The sequence below is a fragment of the Musca domestica genome, unplaced genomic scaffold (genome assembly GCF_030504385.1).
Source record: "Musca domestica strain aabys unplaced genomic scaffold, Musca_domestica.polishedcontigs.V.1.1 250, whole genome shotgun sequence".
NCBI classification, from domain to species: Eukaryota; Metazoa; Arthropoda; class Insecta; order Diptera; family Muscidae; genus Musca; species Musca domestica.
The window spans coordinates 165,436-177,947 of NW_026712278.1; the positions used below are offsets into that span (position 1 = coordinate 165,436).

The following is a 12,512-nucleotide window of genomic DNA, read 5'->3' on the forward strand; positions in this document are numbered from 1 at the left end:
CCAAGTTAGTACGACTTCACGGAGAACTGTTTTAAAATTATTTTCTATTTCCCTAGAGCTCCAACGAAGTTGGTGCCGTTATCAGAAAAAATTGTTTTTGGACAACCGCGTCTGGAGATAAGCGATGAAAGGCCGCTAAAAATGTTGTCGTAGACAAATCAGAAGTAGCCTCAAGATGTATTGCTTTCGTAGAAAAACAAACAAACACAACGTAACCTTGGGGATTTTAGAAAAGCGGCCTGTAAACGATTTAAGGTCGAAGGGACCTGCGAAATCAACACAGTAGTGGTGAAGGGTCTGATAATAATGTTCTTTCCGGAGGAAGGGCAGCCATTATCTGAGAGCAAGACCGTTTTTTGTCCAATAAACATGTTTTACATTTAGTTATAGTTGTTTTAATTAGTGAGTGAGTCGTGGGACCCATATTCAATTCTAATGATGCGTAACATCAGTTGATTTCCACCGTGATGGAAATAACATGTATGAATTGAAGTAGTAAGTGCGTGAAAACGACTTTGGCGAGGCAGAATAGGTATGCCTTTCTGTGTAAGACAGAGTAGGTGCTTGCGACAAGCGTCCATAGCCTAATTACCCCGAATTCATCATCAGAAATGGATTTAAGGGTAAAAGAGAACTCTTTGCATTTAAGGAACCTTATCTGACAAAAGCTGGTACTCATCTTCAAAGTGGACTTTTTGAGATAAAACAGCCAGACGTATAATCTACCGCTTTTATCTCTGAACTAGTAAGGCCTTCTCATTGTAAATGTGTCGACCTCTATGAGCAGGATGAGTCCGATGGAAAATCTAAAAACATACGAGAGGACTCGAAGAGCCCTATCTAACGAAGAGAAATCTTCTAAGGGTCCCAATAATTATTGAAGAAGAGGCATGAGTCTTGACAGCACGCTTTTCAATTTCGGTGTCAAGCTGAGGAAAACTGGATAAATCCCAATGATAACTATTTTGGCGTAGCCAATGTGGTCCATTCCACCAAAGATTAGAGGAGGCGAGCTCGGAAGGCGAAACCCCCGGCTGCCTAAATCAGCGGGATTATCTTCAGAGCGCACGTGATGCCAATTACCTACGTCTGTTATCTCCTGAATTTTGCTAACACGGTTGGCAACAATGTCGTCCACGTAGATGGACTTTTGTTGAGCCAGGAGAGGACGATCGTAGAATCAGTCCACAGTAAATTTTTTGAATGAATGTCAATTTCACTATAATATTTTTTAATAATTTGGAGGCCAAACGGTCTCCGCAAGTTCCAACCGTGGTAAGGAAATTGTCTTTAGGGGGGCTACCTTAGTTTTGCAGGTCAGGAGGTGAGTATAATGTCTTATTCGCGTTATAAATCCGAATATATATCACCCCCGCGTATGCCTTTTTCTGAGGCATCAGAAAAGACATGAAGTTCGGCGGAACAACTTGGCGTATAATGGACCCACCGAGGAACTTGAATGGAATTCACATCCTGGTAGCAATCCACAAAATTTTGCCAATCACGTTCTGTCGTAGACAGAAGTGCGTCATCCCAGCCGATTTTATCTGTCCAGATTTTCTGCATAACAATTTTAGCTGTCACAATTACGGGGCCTAACCAACCTAAAGGATCGAATAGTTTGGCAATAGTGGACAATGTTTCTCGTTTTGTATAGTGAGCTTTGGTGGGGAGAGCATTCACACTAAAGAAAAACAAATCAAGCTGAGCATTCCAACGTATACCTAACGGCTTGGAACTGCTAGCTTCCACAAAAGAAGAACTTTGGCGTCTATTAAATCTTCCGTAGGAAGATTTTGCAAAATAGCACGGTCATTTGATGTCCACTTCCTCAACTCAAATTTGGCGGACGAAAGAGCAGATCTTAATTGATCGCGAGAATTTAAAGCTGTACGCAAGTCATGATATCCTGTTAGCACGTCGTCGACGTACATGCACCTACGTAGTATGTGTGCAGCGAGAGGATATTCATCGTCAGTATCGTCAGCTAACTGTAAAAGCGTCCGTATGGCTAAATAGGGGGCGCAGTTTACGCCGAATGTCACCGTCTGCAACTCAAAATCCTGAACAGGTTTTTGAGGAGAATCCCGGAAAAGTATTCTCTGTAGGGGAGTATGTGCCGGATCGACACGTATTTGGCGGTACATCTGTGTGATGTCGCAGTTATAAACAAATTTAAATAATCTCCACCTCAGAATAAGAAATACTAAGTCTAATTGCAGAGTGGGACCCACATGTAAAATATCATTAAGACTTTTCCCATTGGAGGTTTTATTCGAGGCGTTGAAAACCACTCGAAGCTTGGTAGTCTGTTTGTCGGGATTTATTACTGGATGGTGGGGGAGGTAACAAACCGTAGAGTTTGTTGACGCGGCAACTACCGGCCTCATATGGTCCAAATCTAAATATTCATTAACCACTTGGTCGTAGACTGCTTTGATTTGTGGCTTTCGAAGAAGAGATGCCTCATTTCGAAGAAATTGTCGTAAACAATTATTACGGGAAATCCTAAGTTTTCCTGTCCAACTAACTCGGTCTTGAAGGGAAGGCTGACCACGTACCTGCCCTCTGAATCCCGACGTGTGGTACGTTTATAATTTGCCTCACAAAACTGGTCGGAGGGCGACAAAATTGGACGTTTAGGAACTTCCTCCAGTTCCCAAAAACGAAGAAGAACCTTGTTAAGGTTTTCTTCGTCTGATAGACTGACTTTAACTGAAAAAACTGATAAATGTTGAGGGGGAATAGAACCAGTAAGGATCCAACCAAAGACCGTATTTTGTGCTATTAGGGAGCCAAATATATTAGTATGAATTCCCTGTAGCAGAATCTTCGAATAAAGATCTGCTCCCAGCAAAAGGTCACAGGGCGACTGTTGAACAAATTTGGATCAGCCAAACGTAGATTTGGCAAACGAGAAACGAAGTCGCTATTGACAGAAAAAGAAGGCAGATTGCCAGAGATGGAAGGTAAAATCAGTGCAGTAGTTTCCATTGAAAGCGAAGCATCCAATGGAGAACTTATACAAATTGAACACAACTTGCGCGACGTAGTCGAAACTGCCTGATTAATACCAGAAATGGTAGCAACAGTAGTAGTGGAGGCGATGCCTAGTATGTGCTGTAAGCGATCTGTAATAAAAGAAGCTTCTGAAGCAGGGTCAATTAATGCTCTGGCAGGGTACGTGGTACCCTGGTGAACGATGTTCACCATTGCCGTGCCTAATAGAACATTTCGACTTTGAGCGGTATGAAATACCTGTCTATTAGCAGAGCTGGAAGTTAGACCGGAAGAAGTGGAGGGTTGATCAGAAGAAGCTACGTTCCTAACTTCAGAAGTTGCTGCAGTCGAAGACGTGGAATTATCTCTATGTAATAGAGTGTGATGTCTTTTATTACATTTACTACAATTGTATGGACTACTGCAGTGGTTGACTAAATGTTTAGGGGACAGACAATTTAAACAACAATTATGTCGCCTAATGGTGTTAATTCTTTCAGGAACTGAAAGTTTTAGAAATTTTTGGCATGCTCTGATATGATGCATTTGTCGTGGACATAAAATGCATGTTTTATTGGAGGATGCTCGGGATGGCCTAGATGTCGAAGGAGAATTACGAGGTGTGAAAGTAGGGGATCGGTTCGTGCCAGCATTCGTGAAATGTGAACGAACTTTTTTACTACTTTGAGGTTTGACGTTATCAATACCTCGAATGTCACGAAGGCAGGTGAGAGTTTGGATACGTTCTGTAAGAAACTTATCCAAATCTTCCCAGGAAGACAAGGCGGACTTATCTTTAATACTTTGTTCCCAAAGTGTGACACTATTTTTGGGGAGCCGTTGAAGACATATGAACACTAGAATAGGGTCCCAGCCTTCAGTTGGCACATCATAATTTAACATGGCCGAAATGCACCCATTTATGCCTCTTTGTAATTTCTTTAGACCTAAACTTGTCTCACTGTCTAATACTGGCAGGTCAAATAAAAGTTAAGTTGGTGGTTCACCAATATACGTGGATTGTCGTACGTTTGTTTTAGAGCTTTCCACGCAAGACCAAAGTTTTTGTGGGTAAGTGAAAACTTAGCCACTATGTCATGGGCGTCGCCACTGGTCTTATTGTTTAAATGACATAAACGTTCAATGTCACTTATGCCAGTATTGTTAATGTACACTGCCGAGAATAAGTCCCTAAACGTAGGCCAAGAAAGAAAGTCGCCATTAAATATTTCTATGTCACAGGGTGGTAAATTTAACCTATGACCAGAATTATCACCACCACAGGATGTGAGTGATGAGTTATACGATATGGGCGAATGAGGCGAAGCCTCCAAATTCGAAGCTCTATCCTCGGAACGAGGAGTAGGCTGATTGATTGACCTATTACCTACGCTAACCTGAGGAGAAGATGTCGCCATTGATGACTTAGGCGGAGCCCGAAGTTCATCTAACTTCCTGTTTATGGAAGCCAATACTTTAGATAACATCTAAATGCGACATCGTATTTTGTGTCAGCGGCAGTGATGTCCTCACCTGAACTGTCTTCTTCAGCAAAATAATTAAGACACTTGTCGAAAACGGTTTTCACCTTTTCCCATAACGTTCTGACCTCAGCTCCCTGTAATTCTAAAATATAGACATCGAGCTCGTCGTCCCGTTGGGAACTGAAGTTGGCATCAAATTTAACCAAAGCATCAGTAGCTCGGATGAACAAATCTAGAGGTGTGAGTGGCATTTTATTTTAAATAAATGAACGTAATTCAGAAAAAAGTTAGAAAAATGTCTAAAGTTTTCGTAGAAAACTGTATTTTGTTTAAGAAAACTGCAGAAAAAGTAGCAAAAACACCAAGAATTCTCAAAAAATTGTTTGAAAAACAATTCTTATAATGAAAATCTTTAAAAAAGATATAGAAATATTAGCAAAAATATAAAAATCTAGAAAGACTTGCACGAAATGCTTTAATTTCTAGAAATTGACACGTAATGTCGAATATTTTTTGTGAAAATCCAAAAAGTTAACGTTTTTCACAAAAATATTAATAAAATGTACTTTAAAGCACGTGATGCTTCAAGAAAATTAATGTGTTTTATTAAAAATACACTGATTTATAATTAGTCGTTGACTAATCGTAATGAAGTATCGTAGATACAGCAAAAATATTGAGGTTTAACGTGATTAAACCACAAAAATGTAGAAAATTTAAGAAAAAAAAATAAATATTAACTCAAAATTTCTTTCAGTGTATTCCAAATTTTGTAAATTGTTTCAGTGTATCGTAGAATACACGAAAACTATGACAAAGTATCGAAGATAACAATTGCCAACGAAAAAATATCAAAATTTTTAATAAAAATCAAAAATTCGAAAAAATATTAAAAATGTCAATAAAACCGACTGTAGGGTGCACGGACTGTAAGATGCACGTTTTCAATCGGTAGCGGACAACAACAAAAAAGTTAATCAAAAAATGTTTTATAAAAAATTAAATAATTTTTGATTTAATATATAATATGTTATATTATATTTATATGAAAATAATAATATTTTAATAATAAGACCGGATATAGGGTGCACAGTGTCGAAAACACAAATAAAATTTAATTTTTGTTGATATCCGTAGGATTCAACACAAAAAATATCCGAAAATGGCACTAAAATATTTTGATCGATATGTTGTATAATATTAGGTAGTGTGAACACCCCTAATAAATTCGATCATATGGTACTTAAATGTAAGTGTCAAATATGTCACAAGGTGGCAACAATCAGCAGAGATGACAATTACTCTCTCATATGGTAATTGTTGTTGTGATGATTTTGGTGTTTTGAAGAAAGAAGAAGAAATAAATGAAAAACAAAACACCAAAATGATCAAAAAAAGGAAAAAAATAAAAGAAATGCGCGAAAACGCGATAAAATGAAATTAAAATGAATTAAAAAAAAACTGTGATTGTGTGTGTATATTTTTTTGTTGTAAACAAAAATTTACAGTGACCGATTTGACACAAAATATTGTTTTTAAAATGAAATTTACCGACGGCAAATGGACGGACGGACGCGCTGCAAAACGACCGACGGTTTTTTTTTTTTATTATTATTTATCACAATACGAGAATCACGGTATGTCACTATTTATTTGTAAAATAAATAAAGATGTGTACATACCTGTGTTGCTGATATTAATTTATTTCGATAAATAAATACAATAATGTTGGTGATCGTTGATCTTTTGTGTTTGGTTGTTGTTGTCCTCGACGAAGTCGATGTTGATGATTGCCTTTGTAAAAGGGAAAAAGAGACGGGTTAGTTTTCGTTGAAAATAATCCGGCTCGATTGGACCAATGTTTGCGTTGCAAAATGAAAGAAAAGAGATAAATAAAACACAAGGATTAGAATTTTTATTTCAATGCAGTCGTGGACTGATATTTTATTGATAATTGTTCGTAAAACAATTAAAATTACCTTTTTTACAGGATGTAGGGATTTCTGATGCTTTTTGGTCGTGAACCAATGAGCGAGTCTTTTTAGCGAATTAAAAAAGCTAAGATGTCGCAAAGCGGGGTTTAAAAAGCTACTCGTTACATTTTGTAACTACATTTGTCTTTGTCTACGAAGTAAACAAAGACGTATAAATGAGTAGTGGACAAAATGTAACGAAGGGACAAAAAAGGACCCGTGGGGAAAATTCAAATCAAATGAATGATAATTACTTTGAAACTATTCAGGTATTGTTTTTCATTAATCCTCTTTAATATGAAGTCAATTCCCAACCATTTGTTACAAAAAATTTAAAATTGCTTTGAATACCAATAAACCAAAAATCTGTGAAAAAACGCCAAATTGGCAACACTTCTCCATCAATGTTAAATGGGTGGAAACATCTGTTGAATGATGTGCCCGTTAACATTTTGAGAGAATTACTAAAAGAGTAACAGAGAGGGAGGGAGAGAGAGCACAGAGTGGAGAATAGCCTCATTTGTTTACTTCGTAGATTTTTGTTAGCTGATCGATGAAATAGAGATTTTTTCCTACGAAGATGGTTCAAGAAATAGTACCAAACGACGAGTGGAATTTGTGAGATCGAACAGCAAGCGAAAAAAGCAAGACACGGGCGCGTATTGTGTCGATCCAAGTGATTGCTCTGCTAAAGAATTTATCAGTGAAATATAATTAAAGTACATAAATGAATTAAATATTGAAATAAATCAAAAGGAATGGAAAACAGAAAAACAAATTACAATTTGTCAAATAAATGTCAACGGCAAAATTGGGAGACTGACATAATGTGTGAGAGTGGCAAAGGCAGTAGTTGTTGTTTTCATGGTGTTGCCTGCCAAAGAGATTCAAGTGTGAATAAATAATAACAACAACAACAGCAGCAAAACACCCAACTCAAGTGTTGAAACGAAAAGAGCGAGCCTAGCTGTCCCAACCCCATAAAAAAAAAAACAGAAAAATGTTTTTGTTGGTGGCGCGATATAAAAAAGTGAATTAAAATCAAGTAAATTTTTAACATGAAAAAAAAGTAATAATTTTCCAAACCCCCAACACACTCACACATACTTACGCATTATTTATCAGCAGTGAACAAAGAAAGCCAAATGCACAGTGTAAATATTATTAACAAAATTAAAAAAAAGAAGAAAATAAACAAAAGTCCAATTTTGTTTTTTTTTTTCACTTCTTTTCATTTTGCATTTAATTCTGTTGTTATGTGAGATTACAAAGCTGCTTCGGAGCTAATGACATGCAGCAATAAAAACAAAAACAACCAAGAAGAAGAAGAAAACAACAACAAGTGTTAAGAAGTCCAACTGTTGACACTCAAAACCACTTTTTCTACTGTCAAAGTCAAGTCTAGTCAGCAAAAAAAAAAAAAAAAAACAAGACCAGAAATTACCAACAACAACGCCATCGAAATGTGGATTAATTTTTATTTGCCATAATAATTTATGGGAAAGAGCAACAACAACAACACCACCACCAACATAAGTATTTCTATTTGTTTAAAAAGGTATGAGTAATAGAAGAAAAGTTTATTCATATTTTATAAGTCAGAACTTTAAATGTTTTAAAATTGGAAAATTGATATAACGCACCCAGTTGAAATACGTACATACCCATATATATGTTTGATTTTCGAATAAATACATATGCATTCATATTTTTGGTACAGTGGGGGACAAAAATAATGGTATAAAGGATTATGTTGGGTTTAGGGTCTAAACCGATATGGATAATATAGGTGTCAATTGAAAGCTAATGAAAATAGTTATCCAACACATTTGTTCGGTTATAAATTTTGGCTTAACTTAGTTTAGTTCAAAGTCTTCAATTTTTATACCCTCCACCATAGTATTGAGGGTATATTAAGTTTGTCATTTCGTTTGTAACACCTCGAAATATACATCATAGAACACTCTAGCTTCCGAACGAAATGAAGTAGTTTGATAAAATTTTACTCAAATGTGTTTTATGTCTGCAGGGCTTTTGGTATTGATGATGGGTGATGTAGGTCCACGTTTTGGTATAGCCTCCATATAATAGCTCCTCCCTTTTTTCTGTATTTTGGTGATTTAAGCGACATTATTCACCGAATATGTTTCCAAGTTTGTATTTGAAGTTCGTAATGGGTACTACAGCCTATGACAGAAAATTTTCTGTGCGAGTCCACGTCTTCGTATATCCCCCGTATAGTGGTACCTCCTGATATCCGGTATTTTTTTGATGTTAGCGACGCTATTCACCGGAATTGTTTCAAAATTGGTGTTTGAACGTTGACGTTATCGTATAGCCCCAATATAACGGTACATACCTATATTCGGAATTTTGAATAAAGTAGCTTATTCACCGAATTTTTTTTATTCAAGTTTCACAATTGAATATTGTCCTGGTTTATGAATAAGTTGCCTATGCAGGTTCTTCGCACAGACTCCAATATAACGGCTATATTCGGTATTTTTAAGATTGTAACAAAGTTATTAGCGGATGTTATTTTTTTGAAAATGTCCAAATGGTGTAGGTTATTCAAAGTTCGATCCGACCGAACTTACAGTATTTTTACTTGTTTTTTTTTTGAAATTTGGCTTAAGTTGAGTTTAGCGCTATGCTCGGATTGACCTGAAATTTAACCTGATTACGGCGGTTATCCGACCCGGAAGATCGGGTTCAAAATCCGGATTTTATACGGTTCTACAGAACTGAAATGTACAAAATAGATATCTTTTGAATGCTTATATTAAGAAGTGGTCGTATGATGGGTTGGTTTAAATTAGTTCCAGAGTAATAGAAGAAAATTGGTATTTTTGTACCGGAACTTTTTGAAAAACCCATAAAAAGTCGAAAATGGACCTATAATGGTCGAAAACTGCATACTACATTGTAGTCTACACTCTGGCCTTTCCAAAATGTGTGGATGTGTATCGATATCTCTTGTAGGTCCGATGATATTAGTGTTGCACATCATGTATCGATTTTTGGACCCGGATTTTTATAAAACCCTCAAAAATTAAAAAAAGGGTCCATTTTGGGGGGTCAACAAAATTGATGCCAATTTATAGCTGACACTCCTATATATTTACTTCTGGAAATGTTCAACTGGCAACGCGAACTAAAGTTTTTAAAACGATACCTTTATTGTCTATACCTTTACGATACCTTTATTATCGTTGTGTGAGAGGTACCAGAAGCAGTGGTTTGATCTATCCTATTTTTTCATCAGACCTAAGGTTGTTAGAAATTCTGGGATATACGAATTACGAAGGCAATCGGACTGTTCATTAACATTGTATTGATACGGCCAAAACGTGCATCATTGAAATAATGGTTTTAGACCCTAGATCACTTTGGACCAAGTCCGTTTCAGAACATTTGGAGTCGATCTAGCCTCGATCTAGATCTGGTATGAAGATGGAATATATTGGTCCACTCACTCTGGTGGCTGCCTCCCCCACCCCCCCCCCAAAGGGTCAAAATTTTGAATATTCATGCAGCTCATAAAACGCGGAAGTAACACCCGATTCCATTCAGACTTACTATATCTTAATATTTCCATAAACACAAGATTTGTTATAAGGATGGTAGAGATCGGATCCTACCTTCTGTTACCTCTCCCACAAAGGGTAAAAGTTTAGAATAACAAAAACGATCATAAAATCTTCTTCATATCTTCAAATTACACACAGCACAACATTTTTTAACCCAAGTTCTGGTTTAATAATGGAAAATATCGATCCACTTCTTCTGGTACCTCCCCCACAAAGGGTAAACTTTTTGAATATCCATTAAGCTTATAAAACGCGAAATTAACAAAATTTTTTGCCAGTACAAGACCAATTGTGAAAATTATATATATCTGCGAACCCCTTCTGGTACCTCACCCACAAAGGGTCACAATTCTCCATACTTTTATCTGACATAACTTGTTAAACAAATCAGCGATTTTTTACAACTTGCACTATCTTAATATTTCTCTTCCCCAGAAACGTGATATGAATACGGACTTCGGAAAAAATTGGATATAAATGTTTGATTTTCTTGTAATTTTGCCCATTTCAATATTTTCATCTGTATTAGACGAAGTATGAAAATGGAATACTTCGGTCGTCTATAAATAGTACCTCACGCACATTTTAACATTGTCTATAAATTATCACATATCCGTGCCAAACCTGGCACGTCACAATATTTATATCATATTTATTTAGGTCCGATACGAAATGAACAATATTGGCCAATTCCTTCCGAACCTACTCCACAGAGGGATAACAATTTGAATAATCATAACAGAAGTCAAAATATATTTAAATAATCGAACATTGGCTGAGGGTATACATCTCTGGGAAAATCCGACTGATTCATTTTAACTTGTTAACTATATCATCCCCTAAATGTTTTGCAATAATCGAACCGTGTTGGCTTGTTTGTTCGGGATACCGTAGTATTTTGTTGTTGCAAAATGGTCAGGCTTTATCCCTTTATTGTTGTTGTTTTTTATAAAAACAACGTTTGTTTATTAGTGGAGAACGATGGTAATGTTTACCAGGAGGTAAGGCAGGGAATACCTAGGTTTCGGAAAGAGCCACCAATCCTCATCAGTTCTCTTGTTTTTTGTCTGGGATATTCTCCCCAGAAGTTATTTTAAAAATAACTTCTATGACAAAAACATTTTTTCAATAATCTCTAAAATCCGAGCCAAATCCTGACCCCATGTCAAATTTAGTGAACATAGGGTTATAACTGTGACCTGTAGAGAGTACAAATTATCATGGATGTCTAGAAGCGCATACATAGCATGAACTCAAAAATTGTTTTTTTTTTTTTTGGAATTGATATTTTTTTATCTATGACGAATCCTTCTTCATAATTGTACATTTTTTGCCATAGGTAGAATTCAAGAAGTAATAGCTTTTTTACGAGGAGTTTGAGTTTATGAAGCACTTAAATAATTCAAAACATGCTTGGCCTTTTACAGAAATTTAGCACTGACAACGGGTGATCTCTTCGCAAAAATTGTAATTCGGGTAGTAGTTGTTTTCGAATCTTTTTTTGATATGTAACACCCTTTGGGTAAATGAGCGATATGATAATGTGGGTCTAGCTAGGTTCAATACTTTGGTAGGTTATATGAAGTTAACTTACAAATTTTGTACCGCACTGTAGAAATATAATGCTCACACCAATGATTTTTATGGGAAGTTCGTTTCCCGACAGCTAACGCAATGAGACGCAAAAAAAAAAAAAAAAAAAAAAAACTTACGATCTCTTTAGTGTTGTTGCTATTAATGCTTCTTCTTTTTCTTGCTCGACTATTTCGCCTATTATTTTGGGTGTTTTTTTTAGTGAGTTGAGACATTTGTTATCTCTTTATCGTTTGGATGAGTGTATGTGTGTGTGTGCAAATCTACAAATTTACTTTGATACGTCACCCCTCTCTCATTTTCGATTTGATCATGTCCGTGCCTTATGCTCATTCTTAAGTACAAACAACATAATTTCTCAGCACCCGATTTGTTTTGCTCCCCATAAAGAGGGGCGTTTACATATTGGCATATTAATTATGGTTCGAATTGGACAACCAGTCAGCCAGCTAGGCAGCAAAAACAAAAACACCAAATAAAAAAAATCGCCAATGCAAATTTTTTTTTTTTTGTGAAGGTCGTTGTTATTTTCTTGCACCAAACAAACAAATGTGACATTTTATGCGCGATCACTCGGGCGCGCTCCCACCACAATAAATAATTTATGAGAGAAAAGAGTGAGTAATCGGTTTGGGGTTTTTTGTTTTTGTGAGAAAACAGCAAATGAAATAATCCTCAACAGGTGTCTGAAACGAAAAATAAATGCGTATTTTGTGGGAGTCGATGTGGTTCCGCATAATTTTATAATAAATAATAAAAAAATATGTTTTTTTTTAATACAGAATTGTAGGTTGTTCAAAACTATAGAAATATTTCTAAGTACAGGAGAACCTACGATAAAATGTTATTCGTGGAAGATCTATGGCAAATCT

At 36.2% G+C, this 12,512-nt stretch overlaps 1 protein-coding gene across 2 annotated transcripts in view; it reads left to right on the forward strand.

The window, feature by feature from the left end:
- The first annotated feature begins 7,039 nt into the window (after positions 1-7,039).
- Positions 7,040-12,512, forward strand: part of LOC101887977 (protein peste) — a 48,267-nt gene continuing 42,794 nt past the window's right edge. The window contains exon 1 of one of the 2 annotated variants that reach the window (XM_059123837.1): positions 7,040-7,502. The gene's annotated coding sequence lies outside the window, so the exon portion shown is untranslated. Of the gene's footprint in view, positions 7,503-7,538; positions 8,016-12,512 lie in introns of those variants that run through there. The other variant, XM_005188770.4, reaches the window with a different exon arrangement.